This window comes from Moschus berezovskii, chromosome 24, assembly GCF_049115385.1.
Source record: "Moschus berezovskii isolate FMDL1 chromosome 24, NW_MosBer_1.0, whole genome shotgun sequence".
Taxonomy (NCBI): domain Eukaryota; kingdom Metazoa; phylum Chordata; class Mammalia; order Artiodactyla; family Moschidae; genus Moschus; species Moschus berezovskii.
In genome coordinates this window covers 54,920,617-54,938,652 of record NC_142483.1, presented here as the reverse complement: position 1 = coordinate 54,938,652, position 18,036 = coordinate 54,920,617, and the positions used below count along the sequence as shown (strand labels likewise).

The window sequence follows — 18,036 nt, the reverse complement described above, 5'->3', positions numbered from 1 at the left end:
CCATTCATGGGTTCATAGACATTTGGGTTGTTTCCCACCGAGTTGGTGATGGACAGGGAGGCCTGGCGTGCTGTGATTCATGGGGTCGCAAAGAGTCATACACGACCGAGCGACTGAACTAACTAACGCTGCTAAGAACATACATGTACAAGTTTTTGTGTAGACATATATTTTTGTTTCTCTTGGATGTCTTTCTAGGAGTAGAATTTGCTGGCTCATATGATAGCTATATTTAACTGTATGAGGAACTGCCAGATTGTTTTCCAAAGCGAATGCATAATTTTACAATCCCTGGGCTACTTTTTAAAAAACTAATTTCTTAGGAATCATTTCTTGCCAGTTGTCTGATGCTTCTACCCATAATGTTGCTATTTAGTCACTAAGTCACGTCCGACTCTTTTGCAACCCCATGGACTATAGCCTGCTGGGCTTCTCTGTCCATGGGTTTTCCCAGGCAAGAATACTGGAGTGGGTTGCTGTTTCCTTCTCCTGGGGATCTTCCTGACGCAGGAATCAAACCTGTGTCTCCTGCATTGGCAGATGGATTCTTTATAGCTGAGTCACCAAACAGTAATACCATTTGATATTACACCCGTAATACCAAATGACTGTTTTGACAACTACAAATTTAAATTTTTTCATGCTACTTTTTGAGTAATTTGCTTTCTTGGTTTATTTTTCACTTTCAAAGTACTTCCCTGAGTAATTCGTTTAGCAGAGGTTTAAAGGTGTTGAATCTTTTTGAACCCTTGCACTTCTAAGAGCGTCTTTCTTTTTGCCTTTATACTTGAGTAATTTCATTGGGTAAAATTGTAGGTCTTAAAATTTCTTTTCATTATTCCTTTGAAGATGTTGTGTCATTGTCTTCTAGTGTCCCGGGGTGTTAATAAGAGACCCGATGGTCTGGTAGTCCCTGGACAGGCCTGTTAGTTTCAATACCGTACCCCACCCCCAAGCCCTAACCTTGTGATCGCTATTCCCAGATTTAGTTGCAGTACAACCTTGCGTGAACGATGCCTTGCACATTCAATAACCATAAGAATGTAGAAAATTGGTATGGATGGTGTAGAAAGAAATGGTAGGTGGATTGTCATTACACAATCAGGGGGAAATGGCTCATGAAAGGCAGTTTTGCAACCATATGAGGTAATTATACTGGAGCTTCAGGTTGATGTGGTTAGGAGTAAAAGAAGATTGTTGAGCTTCCATTTGGAGTTTCCTGAGTCCTGGTAAGATCTGTTCCTGGGCAGGCTGAATACCCTCACCCCATCCTGGGAGAAATCCAGAAGACCTTGAAACCCCTATCAGGACAGCTGTAGCCTGATGTTCCCTGCTGACAGCAAACCCTTGCACACTTCCCTGGTGGCTCAGACGGTAAAGCGTCTGCCTACAATGCAGGAGACCCGGGTTCAATCCCTGGGTCGGGAAGATCTCCTGGAGAAGGAAATGGCAACCCACTCCAGTATTCTTGCCTGGAAAATCCCATGGATAGAGAAGCTTGGTGGGCTACAGTCCATGGGTGCGCAAAGAGTCGGACATGACTGAGCGACTTCACCTCACTTATGAGGTTTATGGTATTTAAGTCACAGGCTTGTTTTACTAGCTTTCAAACCCACAACTCTAGGGGAATCAAGTTCTCACTCCTTTTTTTCTTTTAATGTCCTTTTAAGCAAATTTTTAAAAAAAGTCTCTTTGAACCCTTTTGGAATTTTCTTCCCTTTTTAGAGGGTGACTTAAAACTCATCTCCTGCAGCACTCCTTGGACCCTTTATAACTAATACTCAGATCTGTCTTCAGTGCAGGGAGATTCCTTGTATTTCTTACATCTCTTCTTTCTGTTTTCTCCTTCAAAAAAGTCTTTATTTAATCCAGAAGTTCCAGGAGAGATTAAACTATCTTTAATATCTTCTAACTTTTCTTTTATACATTCCTTCTCTGTGTTCTCTTGCAGAGTCCTAGGGAAATAACACTTACAGGTCAAAGTCAGATTTTCAGTTGACTATGTTCTGCTCTTCAACCCAACTGCTAAATTAAAAAAAAATTTTATTGAAGTATAATTGATTTATAATGTTGTGTTTATTTATTTTTAATTTTTGGCCACACTCTGTGGCTTATGGGATCTTAGTTCTCAGATCAGGGATGGAACCCTCACTCCCTGCATTGGAAAGCAAAGTCTTAACCACTGGACTGCCAGGGAAGTACCCCAACTGCTGAATTTTAATTTTGGCTTTGATAGTTTTAATTCCCAATGTTTTGTCATTCTTTTTATTTTGCAGTCTGGTTGTGTTTTATTGAATCACTTTAAGACTATTAGGTATAGAGTTGACCCTTGAACAACATAGGTTTGACTGCCTGGTTCCATTTACAAGTGGATTTTTTTGTTGTTGTATCCAACTACAGGAACCAGGGTTGGCCAACTATAAGTTTTACTTACATTTTCAACCACAGAGAGTTGAGGCACTCCAAACCCTTATGTTGGTCAAAAGTCAACCATATTTAAGCTTTCCTTAGTTTATAGAGAGACCACTTTTACTTGTTGAGTCTGTTACTTCCCGTATGGCTGTTTTCTTCAACCATTTGTTGATGATTATTGGTTTGTAGGCCTTCCGTGGTGGCTTAGACAGTGAGGAATCCACCTGCAATGTGGGAGACCTGCGTTTGATCACTAGGTTGGGAATATCCCCTGGAGGAGGGCATGGCAACCCACTCCAGTATTTTTGCTTGGAGAGTCGCATGGACAGAGGAACTTGGTGGCTATAGTCCATGGGGTCACAAGGAGTCGGACAGACTGAGCGCCTAAGCACAGCACAGCACTGTTGGTTTGTAATTGTAGATGGTTGGAGGCTGCTTGGCTTACACAAGAATCCATGAGCCCCCAGGAATGAATGCAGGTTTTCATCACGTGACCTTTCAAGACATGATCTAGTGTCTTTTTTTTAGAGAAAAGGAATTATTAATAGGGGGGGAGCAGCATTGGGGGCAGTGTGGCTGCTCGGACTTTGCTATGAGATATGCAAATAGCTTGTTGGAGCATCTGGAAGTCTTGAGGCTTTATCTTGGCGGCTATTTCCAGGAGCACTGCTGGAGAGGGTGTGGAGAGAATGATTAACTTGGCAGCCTTCTAAGTCTTTAAATTGTTTCCTTATCAAATAACGCTTGGCTCATCTTTCTCCCACCTTTGCTGTTGCCTTTAATCGTTGGGCTTTTTTGAGTGTCTGCGTGGGAGCTTCCCTTTTTGACCGTGACCGTCCTCTGTTTCCCTCTCCAGGGCTACAGACTGGAAACCGTACTGCTTGTTGTTTGTTTGTTGCCACACGCCTGGCAGGATTCCCTCATGGTTACATATTGTCCCTATTGCTCTTTCCAGCTTTTCAACACCACTGCATATTTTAAGATTATTTATATGTATGGTGTTTTTTATCTTTTCTCATTTCAGTGGGATTTAGGGAGGATGGAGAGAGAAACATACAGGTCTAGTCAGCTGCCTTGAGAGAGTTCTGCTGTTTTGGTATTTATATAAAGGCATATTTTATCATTTTATTTATTTTGCCTGTGCTGAGTCTTTGTTACTGCACATGGCTTCTAATTGTGGCAAGTGGGGGCTCTTCTTTAGCTGCAGTGCAGGGGCTTCTCTTGTGGTGGAGCACAGGCTCTAGGGCACACAGGCTTCAGCAGTTGCAGCTCTCAGACTCTATAAAGGGTGGGCTCAGTACATGTGGTGCATGGGCTTAATTGCTCTGAGACCCGTGGGATCTTCGTGGACCAGAAACCAAACGTCCCACGTGTGGCAAGGTGGATTCTTAACCACTAGACCACCGGGGAAATCCCTGTCTTGGCTTTTGATTGGGTTATTATATAATACCTAGATTAACTTTGGAAAAGAGATTTATACTATGTAGTTTCTAATAAGAAGATACCTTAGCTGTTTCCTTGTCTTCTGCTACGTATTGCTGTTGATTCTTAGCTCTTCAAGGTCTTTTCCAGTCTATAATGTGAGTTTTACAATGTAAATTAATAATGCATATCTTATTTAGTCAGTCATCAAATGTGTGTTGAATAATTGTGTTCTAGAACCTTTTTCTAGCATTTAGAATATAGTGGTATAATACTTTTCTATTTTTATTTAAATGGATGGTCAATGATAGGATGTAAGACGTGAAAGAAACATATACTTAGAATGATATTGAAGGATAGTTTTTTTAAAAACTCTCAAATTTTCAAATTTGAGCAGAAACTCAAGAGTCATTTATTCCTTGTTGGCCTTTTGTGTTTTACTCATCTCACAGACTTAAATCTAAAATTTAACAGGTGCAAAATACAGTTTCTTTCTATTTTTGCTAAGGTTTATGACTGGAGGTATTCCCAGGAAGGTGGTGATACTTTTCCTTAGCTGCACACTTTACCATTCATCTGCATTTAGAAGTCAGTGATTTTTTTCACAAAGATTATCTCACTTGTTATGAACCGGCTCTAGACTTTGGGGAATTCCTTCTTTCATTCCTATTTCTAGTTGAGTCACCATTTGAGAAAACAGTTCCCAAATTGTATGCGAGTGAGTCAGCCGTACCCTGTGGGATGCAAGTGAAACAGTTCCCTTGGTTGCGTCTCCCTCTTCCATTCTCACCCAAGACATTCATGGTAACCAGGCCGGTAGAATCTCCCTTCTATGGGAAGGTAATACATCTGTTGTCTGGGTCAGGTTTCACTTGCAGACATCTGCTCTAGCTAGCGGGAGCAGCTGGAGACTGATTATACATTACTGGATGGCTTCCAGAATTTTTGGTGAGGCTGGAGGCTGACCAGCAAGCACCTCCCAGAATGTCAGCACCGAACTGGCCTGCCCGGGAAGTGGAAGCAGGATCTCCTCAGGGCTTCTGGATCTTGGACCTCCCTAGTGACACATGGCCTCAGGAGCCCCCTGCTTATCTCTCAATACCCTGAAGCTATGGATGGGGAACTGGGATTTCAGTTATAGCTGCCACAAAAAAACAAACGCTGCCTTGGCTGAGTCTGCCAGTGGGAATGCAGAAAGTGCCAAAGCATGTCTTCTGGGCCCACGATGTTGTCTTTGGCTTCTGAGCCCTGCTTGGGTGTGTCTGCCCGAACCCCATCGTGTGTGGGGCCTGAACTTTCATCTGACTTCCGCGTCTCTTGAGAGGAAGCCATGCTGCAAGGGGAGGGGAGTGGAACTGAGTGGTCCATGCAGGGCTCCCTACAGCCACCTTCATTGGGTTTTGCCAGGGTCACTGCAGCCGAGGTGGAAGACCGCCTGTGATTTGTCACACTTCTAGAACATTCTAAGTACTTGCTCCTTTTATATCTAGATGTGTATCTTCCTGCCTCCCTTCCTTCCTTCCTTTCTTCCATGTGGCTTGCAGGATCTTAGTTCCCTGACCAGGGACTGAACCTGCACCCTCAGCAGTGAGAGGTCTGTGTCCTAACCGCTGCCCTGCCAGGGAATTCCCTCTAGATGTGCATTTGATTTCTAGCTCTGTGACCTTGCACAACCAATCGAACTCTTCCTGAACTTCCATCTATAACAATGAGGAGGGTGATGATGACGTTACAGGCTGGCAGATGAAGTGAGCTAACATACACATAAGCCCTATCCAAGAGGGAAATGTTAGTTAATTTCTTGGGTAAATGTCGGCTCATTTCTTCCCTTCTTCCCTCAGTAGGTCCAGACTTTGTAGGTTAATTGCATTTGAATGGGGCTCCTTTTGGAATGAGTGGCCAAATCTTAGTTTCTAGTGAGTTCTCATGCACCCAGCAACCAGCAAGAATATAGAATTTGCCCTCTGTGGCTTGTAGTGGGATTAGGGTTAGGATCAGACTTTTTCTCTGCTGCAAGGCATGCCTGATCTTCCCAGGGAATCAAACCTGGAATCAAACCTGTTTCCCCTCCAGTGAGAGCATGGCATCTTAACCACTGGACCACCACGAAAACTTTAGGATTAGCCTTTTAACTAAAGAAAGCTTAAAAGTTACATTGAGAACCACAAAGACCTACTTATTTTGACTTTCAACACGGGTAGTTCATATAGACTGTGAAAGATTAATAGATCTGGCCACAGTTATGAGTGATTTCAGCTTTGTAGATAGGAAGGTTTCATCGATTTGTGTTTCTGTGTAGACTTTACTCAGAGAAGGTCTAAAACACCACTGGGTCTCTTCATTTTCCAAAGGTCTGGGTTGAATAGCCTGTTTTGGAAAACAGGCAAGTCATCGACCTTCTTATCTTGCCTCACGCTTTCCTTCGTCTAGCCAAAATCTAATTACCAGAAATGCCACTCTCCAGGGAAAAAGTAATTTGGAGGAGAAAGACGTCTTTATTGTTGATTTATAACCTGCCTTGTTTCCGGAAAGAACTCGAGGCAGGACAAAAATCTTTGAATTGAGGTTTTTAAAGAATACAACTAGAAATCTATATCAGTCACGGATTGACAAGCTTCAAAGATCACTTTAGAAAAAGAAACACTTAATCTGAAGCATTGAACCTTGAATAGACTTGCAGGGCCATCCTTGAATGAAGTTCCCAGAGATGGAAAGCCGCGGTTGTGTCTAACACAGGCAAGTCAACTAACGCTGTTCTGTTAGTTGCCTAACACCATGTGCAGCCGTCACGGGGAAAAAATATGGAAGACTTGTCAGCTCGTCTTCCTTCAGCTTTAAATTTACTTGAGGAGGAAGAAGTCTGTGTGCTTTGAAGCTCTGGCCTTCTGATTTCAAAGCCCAGCAGTTTCCTTAGAGATGGATGTTTGAGGAGATCTTTAATAGCAATATCTAATACTCTACTAGCTTGCACTTTGGAAGTCATGGCTCCTTTAACTGTGACATGAATCTTGAGTGGTTTTTCTTTTCACTCACATGTCAATTGAGGAGCTGATGTTCACACTGCCCTGGGAATTGAAGGTTGGATTTTTAACTTCCCTTCATGTGATGAGGTTGATTTTGTGAGAGCTGGGAGACCAGAGCTCAGCTTACTTAGGCCCCTCGTTAAGATTGGGCTGGCTTCGCTGCCTGCTGGGGAATGAAGCTTGGATAGGAGTCGTGCCTGTTGTCCAGCGCTCACGACACTTCAGAAAGACAGAGCCGTAATCCTGTTGCTGACATCCAGTTGAGAAGTGGGGAAGTGTTGTGTGCAGATTTAATCATGCCCCCAGAACTAAGGTTCCTTCAAACTTCTTTGTACGAAATATCAAACAGTACTAAAACCTGTGTATGATTTAAAGAATGATACAGCAAGTAAGCATATGCTATCCACTCAGTTTAAGAAATAGAACATTACCTGATCTTAGAGGCCCCTGGGTGCCCTGCCCACTTCCGCAGAGGTGACTGCTGTCCTGGCTTTGTATTCTGTAAAGTTCATGGTCTGGCCATTGTTTAGCCTTGACCTTCTTAAAAGGCATTTCTTTTAAAAGCAATTGTTATTATTGTTATTTTATAATTTTTTTTTGACTGTGCCTTGCTGCATTTGGGGTCTTAGTTACCTGACCAGGGACTGACCCCACCCCATGCAGTGGGGGCACGAAGTCTTAACCACCAGACCACCAGGGAAGTCCCAGCCTTGGCTTCTTTTGAATGTTAAGAGAATATAGGATCACATATTTTCTTCTGTGACTTGCTACTGTAATTCATCACTCAGTGTTTTCCATGTTGCTAGATTAGCTGTTCACTCACTTTAGAATTTGTATTGTTAATCTCTCTCTTCTGTGTTGATGACCATCTGGATTGCCATGTTTTAGATGAATTAAATTCTCTTTTTCGTATTTCTCATTATTTTTCTTTCTCCTCTTTGTTTGTGAATTATTCTCGGTCTGTTCTGTCAGTTGATTCTCCAGCCGTCATAACAGGCATAATAGTCTGTCATCCAAGTCAAAATGAGTATTTTTCCTGTGCTCCCAAACAAAAAGAAGACCTTGGAACTCTTAACTCAGATGACATGCCTTCACAATCTAAAATGGTTTTCGGAATTTAGTTCTGTCCTCGTTTCCCCCTGCAAGCTAGGCATGACACGTGTATACCAGCAACAGTTTGGTTTTATCTGCAACCCACATAGTTGCCTGACATCCGTGCTCACCGTTCTTTCTTCCATCTCAGAACTCCCTTCGGCCTTTGTTTTTCTGAAAATCTTTTTCTTCCTCATTCTTGAAAGATTGCTAGGCCAAATTCCACACTGACAGTCATTTTTGTCTCAGTTCATTGAAGGTATCGTTCTTTGTCTCACTGGTTTCCATGGTTGTTGTCAAGAGTTGGCAGTCAAAATGTAGTTCGCCATTTCTTTTTAACTGAGCTGTTTTTGCTTTTAAAATTGTCTTTGTCTTTATATACAGTAATCTCACTGTGATCAGTCAAGCTGAGGGGTTTCTTTTTATTTATTCTTGGGTTTAGTTGGAATTCTTGAATCCAGTGATTGCTCTTTCAACAGTATTGAAAAATCCTCAGTCTTTATATCTTGAAATGTTGGAAGTATTGCCTTTCTCATTTTGTTTCATCTCCTTCTGAAGTTCTTAATGTGTATTAGATACTTAAGCTCTATTTGCCATGTCTTTTATTTTTTTTGGCAGTATTAAAAAAATTTTTTTAAAATTAATTAATTTGGCGGTGCTGGGTTTTAGTTATGGCATGCAGGATCTAGTTCTCTGTCCAGGGATCGAACCTGGGCCCCCAGTGTTGGGAATGTGGAATAGCCACTAGACCACCAAGGAAGTCCCTACCATATCTTTTTTTTTTTTTTTTTACTTTTGTTAAGTTTTATTTTTATTTCACCTCATACAGAAACACAGTTACATAACCTGCCTTAGTAAAATTTTCACTTTGGGGTCCAGCATCATGGCGAAACTTGAAATTGGGAGGGACGTAAAAATCATCACCTAGCTCTGGAAGGGAATTGGAGCCTGGTAGTGGAAGACCCCGCTTCTCCAGCTTCTTCTTCTGGGGTGGGGTGCTGTACATGGAGCAGAATGTTGTCGAGCCTGCCATGATGTTCTACGTAAGAACTTCCAAGCCTGTCATTTCCCTAAAACAGCAGTCTCTTGGTTGAAGATTCATACTTTTACTTTTCTTGGTCACCTTCCTCAGAATAGGTATTATTTTTAACATGTCTCACCTTTCCCATTGCCTCCAAGTTAAAAAAATATTTGTATTATAATAGTTCACAGTATGTCACAGTAAAATGGTTTTGATCATTTTCTACCATAAAAGAGGCAGACTCTTAAAAAAAAGCAGAACATACTTTTACAATCCATTCATACCATCAGCAGCATCCATACAAAGCAGCCAGAGAACCATAAATACATTTGTCAACCTCAGGAAGTAGTAGTCACATGTTAACGAGGTACTTGGAACCTCCAGGGAAGCGCCCAGAAGAGGCAACCAGCTGGCCTGTGAGGGTTGCTGTCTTTCCAGTGAGAACTGGCCGAGTGTGTCCCATCCCTTTGTTACTGAGCCTTCTGGAAGAGGCCAGAGCCTGGGTCATAGGCCCAGCTGCAGAGTGGGCTGCGACCCCGCCTGCCCCTCCCCACTCTTGAGGATGTCCGTCCGGCAGAGAACGTACCTGGAAATGATTTTGTGAAAAGTGTAGCGGAAGTCTCAGTTCCGGTAGGCGTAGACGATGGGGTTGACAGTCGAGTTGGCGTGTGACAGGAGGATGGCTATGTTCATCGCCCACTTGGGCTTCTCCTTGGCCCAGGTTGGCTGGAAGAGCGAGGCGCAGTTGATGGCGTGGACTGGCAGCCAGCACAGGGCGAAGATGCCAACAATCATGGCCAGGGACTTGGCCGTGTGGATCTCCTGCTGGAGGACGGTCCTTGAGTGGTCCATGAGCTCTGTGGGCTGTAGCTGCCTGCAGACCACCAGGAAGATCTTGACGTAGATGACCAGCATGATGAGCAGTGGGGGCAGGACACAGCCGAAGAAGTTGAAGTACACCATGTAGCTCATGGGCACCACGTTTTCAAAGAGGCACCTGATGAGGCAGCAGCTCACGTTCGCGGCTCCGTCCCCCAGCTCCATGCAGTTGATGGCGCTTTTTCTGCTGTTCCACCCCAAGAATGGCGTCAGGCCAGTGCCAAAGGCCAGGACCAGAGGGCAGCAATGACTCCTCTAGCTCAGGCCCCAGTGACCAGACTCATACCTGAGCGGGACGCGCACGGCCAGCTATCTGTCGACGGCCACGGCCAGAAGGCTGAAGATGGAGCTCTGCATGAGCACGAGCACGAAGCAGGCGAGGAAGAGGCAGCTGTGGAAGTCGGTGCAGAAGCCCAGGCTGATGGTGACGGCGAAGGGGATGGCAAACAGCCCCATGGCCACGTCGGCCGCGGCCAGCGACACCAAAAAGTAGTTGGTGGGCATCTGCAGCGCGCTTGAGGTGCCCACCGCGGCGCACACCAGCACATTGCCGGCCAGCGCCAGCGCCACGTACACCGTGTCCTGCACCTCCAGCGGCATCGCTGCCCGGCCCCGCTACCATATCTTTTAAATTGATAATTCCCAACTGTGTGTTCCTGATATTCATATCAATATTACTGCTGTATCTTCCAATTCAGTGATTCTTTCTTTAGCTGTTTAATTCATATTGTTGTTTTTTAGTTGCTGAGTTGTGTCCAACTCTTTTGTGATCCCTTGGACTATAACCTGCCAGGCCCCTCTGTTCATGGGATTTTTTAGGCAAGAATACTGGAGTCAGCTTCTATTTCCTTCTCCAGGGGATCTTCCCCTACCCAAGGATCAAACCCAGGTCTCCTGCGTTGGCAGGCGGATTCTTTACCTCTGAACCACTAGGGGAGCCCCGTTTAATTCATATATTCAAATTTAAATTTCAATTCTCTTACATTTCTAGGAATTCTTTACCTTTTTCAGATCGATAGTGCCCATCATAGTCTTTATAGACTCAGACCAAACCCAAAGAAGAGACTGCATGTGAGTCTAAACGGAAAGGCAGATTTTTTAACCCCTTTACCAGTTGCCAAAGGTACTGGTGAAATTGCTGAGAACCTCCATACCCTGTAGGAGGAGCCTCAAGGCCTCCGCCAGTGTTCTCTCAGTCTTCTCTTCCTCCCCGACCTCCCCTGCCCTTCAGTGTGGCCCAACTCCAGTGTCCATAAGAATCCTAGCTGTCCACGTGCTGGGTTGGTTTCAGGTAGTGACCAGTGATGGTGTGGGGCTCTGGCCAGTGCAAACTGACCTCTCCTTTCTTTCCCCTTCTTGTGTTTCCTCCTAGCTTACTTACCCCCCTCACCTCCAAATCCTTCTGCCTCTGTTATGCAGGGAAACTATCTCCAGCTCCTACCTGTAACTTGTGTCTCTTAACCCACTGAGGGCGCCTCAGAACATAGGCTGCCCAGTGAGCTAGGAACCAGCTCCCTAGAGGAATGGTGTTAGACACAGGAACTTCATCTTCTCTAACGTGATTGAGTTTTGTTCTGTTCATGGTGTTGCTTGTGCAACACTACAACCCTGGTGTTTCTCGTATCATTGTATCAGCTCTCGAGGATGTCACAGGGTCTGTATGTGTCTGAGCACCTTGATGACATCGCTGCCTCTGGGCAGGGGGAGGGGATGGTTCCGGCTCCCTGTGGACCTTAGCCTGGGTGACTTCCTCTGCATTCCTGGGCAGAAGGAGGCTGGCTGAAGTTGTGTCAGCAGAAGATTACTATTTAGAAGGATCACTTGGAGCCATGCCTGGCGGCACTCAGGTGGTTTTCTGTAGCCTGTCTCATGCATGGATCCTACAGACTGAGCAGTGGGTGTCACACCTTCCGCATCTCCTGCCACCTCCCACTCCTTCTCCAGGGAGCTGTCTGTCTGGGTGAACCTGTTTGTTGAGGCTCCCAGACCTTCCATATTGTCTGTCATATGAGGGATGCCTTTTTCACATTCTGTTTTTCGCACAAATGAGTAACTTCTCCATGACACTGCCATTTGTCTCCTAATCTTGGAAACAAAGGGGAAGGGAGAGAAAGAAATGGAAGCGTTCACCCTGGTGAAGGCCCTGCATGGTAGGTGTGGGCTGCAAGCAGGTTAGACCCCAGGACTGCTGCTATTGCTGTCAGACTAGGACAGTCGGTGGCCCGGGGGCAGAACTGCCCTGGGGCCCTTACTGAGAGTAGTTCGAGCCGGTAGGAACTCTCCAGTGTGGCCCAAACATGCAGAACTCTGAATGTCTTCTCACTGTTGTCACCCTCAGTTCAGTCACTCAGTTGTGACTGGCTCTTTGCGACCCCATGGATTGCAGCATGCCAGGCTTCCCTGTCCGTCATCAACTCCTAAAGCTTGCTCAAACTCATGCCCATCGAATCAGTGATGCCATCCAACCAACTCATCCTCTGTCGTCCCCTTCTCCTCCTGCCGTCTATCTTTCCCAGCATCAGGGTCTTTTCCAATGAGTCAGTTCTTCGTGGCAGGTGGCCAAAGTATTGGAGTTTCAGCTTCAGCATCTGTCCTTCCAATGAATATTCAGGACTGATTTCCTTTAGAATTGACTGGCTGGATCTCCTTGCAGTCCAAGGGACTCTCAAGAGTCTTCTCCAACACCACAGTTCAAAACCATCAATTCTTCAGCACTCAGCTTTCTTCACAGTCCAACTCTCACATCCATACATGACTACTGGAAAAACCATAGCTTTGACTAGATGGACCTTTGTTTTGGCAAAGTAATGTCTCTGCTTTTTAATATACTGTCTAGGTAGGTCATAGTTTTTCTTCCCAGGAGCAAGCGTCTTTTAATTTCATGGCCGCAGTCACCATCTGCAGTGATTTTGGAGCCCAGAAAAATAAAGTCTGACACTGTTTCCACTATTTCCCCGTCTATTTCCCATGAAGTGATGGGAGCAGATGCCATGATCTTTGTTTTCTGAATGTTGAACTCTAAGCCAACCTTTTCACTCTCCTCTTTAACTTTCATCAAGAGACTCTTTAGTTTCTCTTCACTTTCTGCCATAAGAATGATGGTCATCTGCATATCTGAGGTTATTGATATTTCTCTCGGCAATCTTGATTCCAGCTTGTGCTTCATCCAGTCCGGCATTTCGCATGATGTACTCTGCATATAAATTAAATAAGCAGGGTGACAGTATACAGCCTTGATGTACTCCTTTTCCTATTTGGAACCAGTCTGTTGTTCCATGTCCAGTTCTAACTATTGCTTCTTGACCTACATAGAGATTTCTCAGGAGGCAGGTCAGGTGGTCTGGTATTCCCATCTCTTGAAGAATTTTCCAGAGTTAGTTGTGATCGATACAGCCAAAGGCATAGTCAGTAAAGCAGAAGCAGAAGTAGATGTTTTCTGGAACTCTCTTGCTTTTTTGATGATCCAACAGATGTTGGCAATTTGATCTCTGGTTCCTCTGTCTTTTCTAAAGCCACTTTGAACATCTGGAAGTTCACGGTTCATGTATTGTTGAACATGAGAATTTGGCTTGGAGAATTTTGAGCATTACTTTACTAGCATGTGAGATTAGTGAAATTGTGTGGTAGTTTGAACATTCTTTGGCATTGGAATGGAAACTAACCTTTCCCAGTCCTGTGGCCACTGTTGAGTTTTCCAAATTTGCTGACATATTGAGTGCCACACTTTCACAGAATCATCTTTTAGGATTTGAAATAGCTCAACTGGAATTCCATCACCTCCACTAGCTTGGTTTGTAGTGATACCTCCTGAGGCCCACTTGATCTCGCATTCAAGGATGTCTGGCTCTAGATGAGTGATCACACCATTGTGGTTATCTGGGTCATGAAGATATTTTTTGTATAGGTCTTCTTTGTATTCTTACCAACTCTTCTTAATATCTTCTGCTTCTGTTAGGTCCATACCATTTCTGTCCTTTATTGTGCCCATCTTTGCATGAAATGTTTCCTTGGTATCTCTGATTTTCTTAAAGAAATCTGTAGTCTTTCCCATTCTATTGTTTTCCTCTTATTTCTTTGCATTGATCACTGAAGAAGGCTTTCTTATCTCTCCTTGCTAGTCTCTGGAACTCTGCATTCAGATGCTTATGTCTTTCCTTTCCTCCTTTGCCTTTAGCTTCTCTTCTTTTCTCAGCTATTTATAAGGCCTCCTCAGACAACCATTTTTCTTCTTGCATTTGTTTTTCTTGGGGATGGTGTTGGTCACTGCCTCCTATACAGTGTCAGGAACCTCCGGCCATAGTTCTTCAGGCACTCTGTCTATCAGATCTAATCCCTTGAATCTATTTGTCACTTCCAGTATATAATTGTAAGGGATTTGATTTAGGTCATACCTGAATGTTGTAGTGGTTTTCCCTACTTTCTTCAATTTAGGTCTGATTTGGCAATAAGGAGTTTGTGATCTGAGCCACAGTCAGCTCCCAGTCTTGTTTTTGCTGACTCTATAGAGCTTCTCCATCTTTGGCAGCAAAGAATATAATCAATCTAATTTCGGTATTGACCATCTGGTGATGTCCATGTGTAGAGTTGTCCTGTGTTGTTGGAAGAGGGTGTTTGCTATTACCAGTGCATTCTCTTGGCTAAACTCTGTTAGCTTTTGCCCTGCTTCATTCTGAACTCCAAGGCCAAACTTGCCTGTTAACTCCAGGTATCTCTTGACTTCATTCTTTTGCCTTCCGGTTCCCTGTGATGAAAAGGACACCTCTTTTGGGTGTTAGTTCTAGAAGGTCTTGTAGGTCTTCATAGAACCATTCAACTTCAGCTTCTTCAGCATTACTGGTTGGGGCATAGACTTGAATTACTGTGATACTGAATGATTTGCCTTGGAAACGAACAGAGATCATTGTGTCATTTCTGAGATTGCACCGAAGTACTGCATTTCGGACTGTTTTGTTGACTATGAGATCTACTCCATTTCTTCTAAGGGATTCTCGCCCACAGTAGTAGATTTAATGGTCAGCTGAGTTAAATTCACCCATTCCAGTCCATTTTAGTTCACTGATTCCTAAAATGTCAATGTTCACTCTTGCCATCTCTTATTTGACCACTTCCAATTTACCTTGATTCATGGACCTAACATTCCAGGTTCCTACTCAATATTGCCGTTTACAGCATTGGACTTTACTTCCATCACCAGTCACATCACATCACAACAACTGGGCGTTGTTTTTGCTTTGGTTCTGTCTCTTCATTCTTTCTGGAGTCATTTCTCCACTCTTCTCCAGTAGCATATTTGGCACTTACTGACCTGGGGAGTTCATCTTTCAGTGTCATATCTTTTGGCTTCTTCCTACTGTTTATGGGGTTCTCAAGGCAAGAATACTGAAGGGATTTGTCTTTGCCTTCTCCAGTGGACCATGTTTTGTCAGACCTCTCCATCCGTCTTGGGTGGCCCCAGACAGCATGGCTCATAGTTTCATTGACTTAGACAAGGCTGTGGTCCATGTGATCAGTTTGATTAGTTTTCTGTGATTGTGATTTCATTCTTTCCACCCTCTGGGGGATAAGAATAAGAGGCTTATGGAAGCTTCCAGATGGGAGAAACTGTAGGGGAAACTGGGTCTTGTTCTGATGGGCAGGGCCATGCTGTGCTGCTGCTGCTGCTGCTAAGTTGCTTCAGTTGTGTCCGACTTTGTGTGACCCCATAGACGGCAGCCCACCAGGCTCCCCCGTCCCTGGGAGTCTCCAGGCAAGAACACTGGAGTGGGTTGCCATGTCCTTCTCCAGTGCATGAAAGTGAAAAGTGAAAGTGAAGTCGCTCAGTCGTGTCCGACTCTTCGCAACCCCATGGACTGCAGCCCACCAGGCTCCTCCATCCATGGGAGTTTCCAGGCAAGAGTATTGGAGTGGGCTGCCATTGCCTTCCCCGGGGCTATGCTTAGTAAATCTTTAATCCAGTTTTCTGGTGATGGGTGGGGCTGTGTTCCCTCCCTGTTGTTGCCCTGAGACCAGACTCTGGTGGAGGTAATGAGGATAATGGCGACCTCCTTCAGAAGGTCCCGCACACGCTGCCATACTCGGTGCCCCTGATCCTGCGGCAGCCACCACTGACCCACACCTCTGCTGGAGGCTGCTGGACACTCACAGGCAAGTTTGGGTCATTCTCTTGTGGGGTCACTGCTCCTTTCTCCTGGGTCCTGGAATGCACCAAGTTCTGTTTGTGCCCTCTCCCCAGTGCTGTGTCAGTTCTGGCAGCTCTATGGTGGGGTTAATGGCGACCTCCTCCAAGAAGGCTTATGCCACACCCAGCTCTGCTGCACCCAGAGCCCCTGCCCCTGCAGCAGGCCACTGCTGACCCGTACCTCTGTAGGAGACACTCAAACACTCAAAGGCAGGTCTGGCTCAGTGTCTGTGGGGTCTCCTGGTGTGCACAAGGTTTTGTCTGAGCCCTCCGAGTTTGTCTGGCGGGTATGGGGTTTGATTCTAAACGTGATTTCACCCCTCCTACCATCTTGCTGGGGCTTCAGCTTTGCCCCTGGACACGGGGTGTCTTTTGTTGGTGGGATCCAACCTTCTCCTGTTGATGGTTGTTCAGCAGTGAGTTGTAATTTTGGAGTTCTCGTGGGAGAAGGTGAGCACACATCCTTGTGCTCAGCCATCTTGGGTATTAGTGTCACCCTAAATTACATTATTCTTTCTAATGAAAAGTCTTTGCTTCAGAGAAGCCCATGGAATAGAAACGAGACTGGCCTGTATAGTGTTGAAAATCAGAATTCTTCACCAATATGTAAAAGTCAGAAATTTTAGGAAAATCTAGATTTCCTCGGACTTTCCTAGTGGTCCAGTAGTTAGAACTCTGAGCTTCCAGTGCAGGGGGCACAGGTTGGATCCCTGGTCTGGGAACTAAGATCTGCAAGCCCTCTAGCACAACCCTCCTCCTCAAAAAAAAATCTGGATTTCCATCTTCTCTTGGAAAATTGGCTCGAAGCACAACATTGGGCTCACAGTTCCTTGTGGCAGTCATCCTCTGGCCTCTGCCTGTAAGAGTGCTGGTTGCATGCATGTTTGACTGTTGTGACAAAGCCCAAGATAAGGGGCTTAAACCAGGCAGGAACGTGTTTCCCTCCCGTTCAGCAACCACGTGCTAGTGGCACAGAGGAGAAGGCAATGGCAAGCCACTCCAGTACTATTGCCTAGAAAATCCCATGGATGGAGGAGCCTGGTAGGCTGCAGTCCGTGGGGTCGCTAAGGGTCGGACACGACTGAGCGACTTCACTTTCACTTTTCACTTTCCACTTTCACACATTGGAGAAGGAAATGGCAACCCACTCCAGTGTTCTTGCCTGAAGAATCCCAGGGACGGGGGAGCCTGGTGGGCTTCCGTCTATGGGGTCACACAGAGTCGGACACGACTGAAGTGACTTAGCAGCAGCAGTGGCACAGAGCAGACGGGGTGGCCTGAGGTGCCAGGACTCCTGTCACGTGTGTCCTGTTCTTACTGTGCCCTGTACAGGGTTCCCAGTGCTGCTTTGTCCATCATCATCACTTCTCCAGGAGGAAGACAGAGTGGAGGATGCAGCCCTCCAGGATCCAACCTGAAAGTTGCATGTGTCATTTCTTCTCTGTAGGCACGTCCTGTTGGTGTAGCCACGTCTGGCTGCAGCAAGGGCTGGGGCAACATGGTCTCTGTCTGTGTGACCATGTAAATAGTCAGAGCCCACTTCTTCATGAGCAGAGGAGGTGAGAGGGGGTCTTGCTTTATGCCCCTGAAGGCCCCATGTTCACCTTTCTGCAGGCCCCCATCTTGGGCAGGCTTCTCACGACTGAGAGCAAGAGTCTTTGCTGTTCCTTGTGGGCTTCACTCACTTGTGTTACCTGCTTGGTCCCAGTAGACATTTAAGGTTGCTTCCTCAGCTGTGCCCTGATGATCTTTTTTGACATGACGCCCCCGGCTTTTATACTTCTGTTTAGAATTCCCTTCCCTCCCTTTCCATGGACAGAGGAGCCTGGCGGGCTACAGTCCATGGGGTCTCTAAGAGTCAAACACGACTGAGTGACTTTCACTTTCCATCTTCACTTTCCCTCCCTTTCAGGCCTGACAAACTCCCCCTGAGGATAACTCACCTCCTCCTTCCTTTCCCAAGTTGAGTTCTCTCTGCTTTGTCCCATCCTAATACACAAACTGCTAAT

At 45.3% G+C, this 18,036-nt stretch overlaps 1 protein-coding gene and 1 pseudogene across 1 annotated transcript in view; one reads left to right on the top strand and one right to left on the bottom strand.

The window, feature by feature from the left end:
- The window catches only part of CMTM8 (CKLF like MARVEL transmembrane domain containing 8), a 97,931-nt gene that overhangs the window by 14,988 nt on the left and 64,907 nt on the right, over positions 1-18,036 (top strand). The gene's annotated exons all lie outside the window — the stretch shown is intronic.
- On the bottom strand, positions 9,475-10,449 carry LOC129548179 (adenosine receptor A2b pseudogene; annotated as a pseudogene).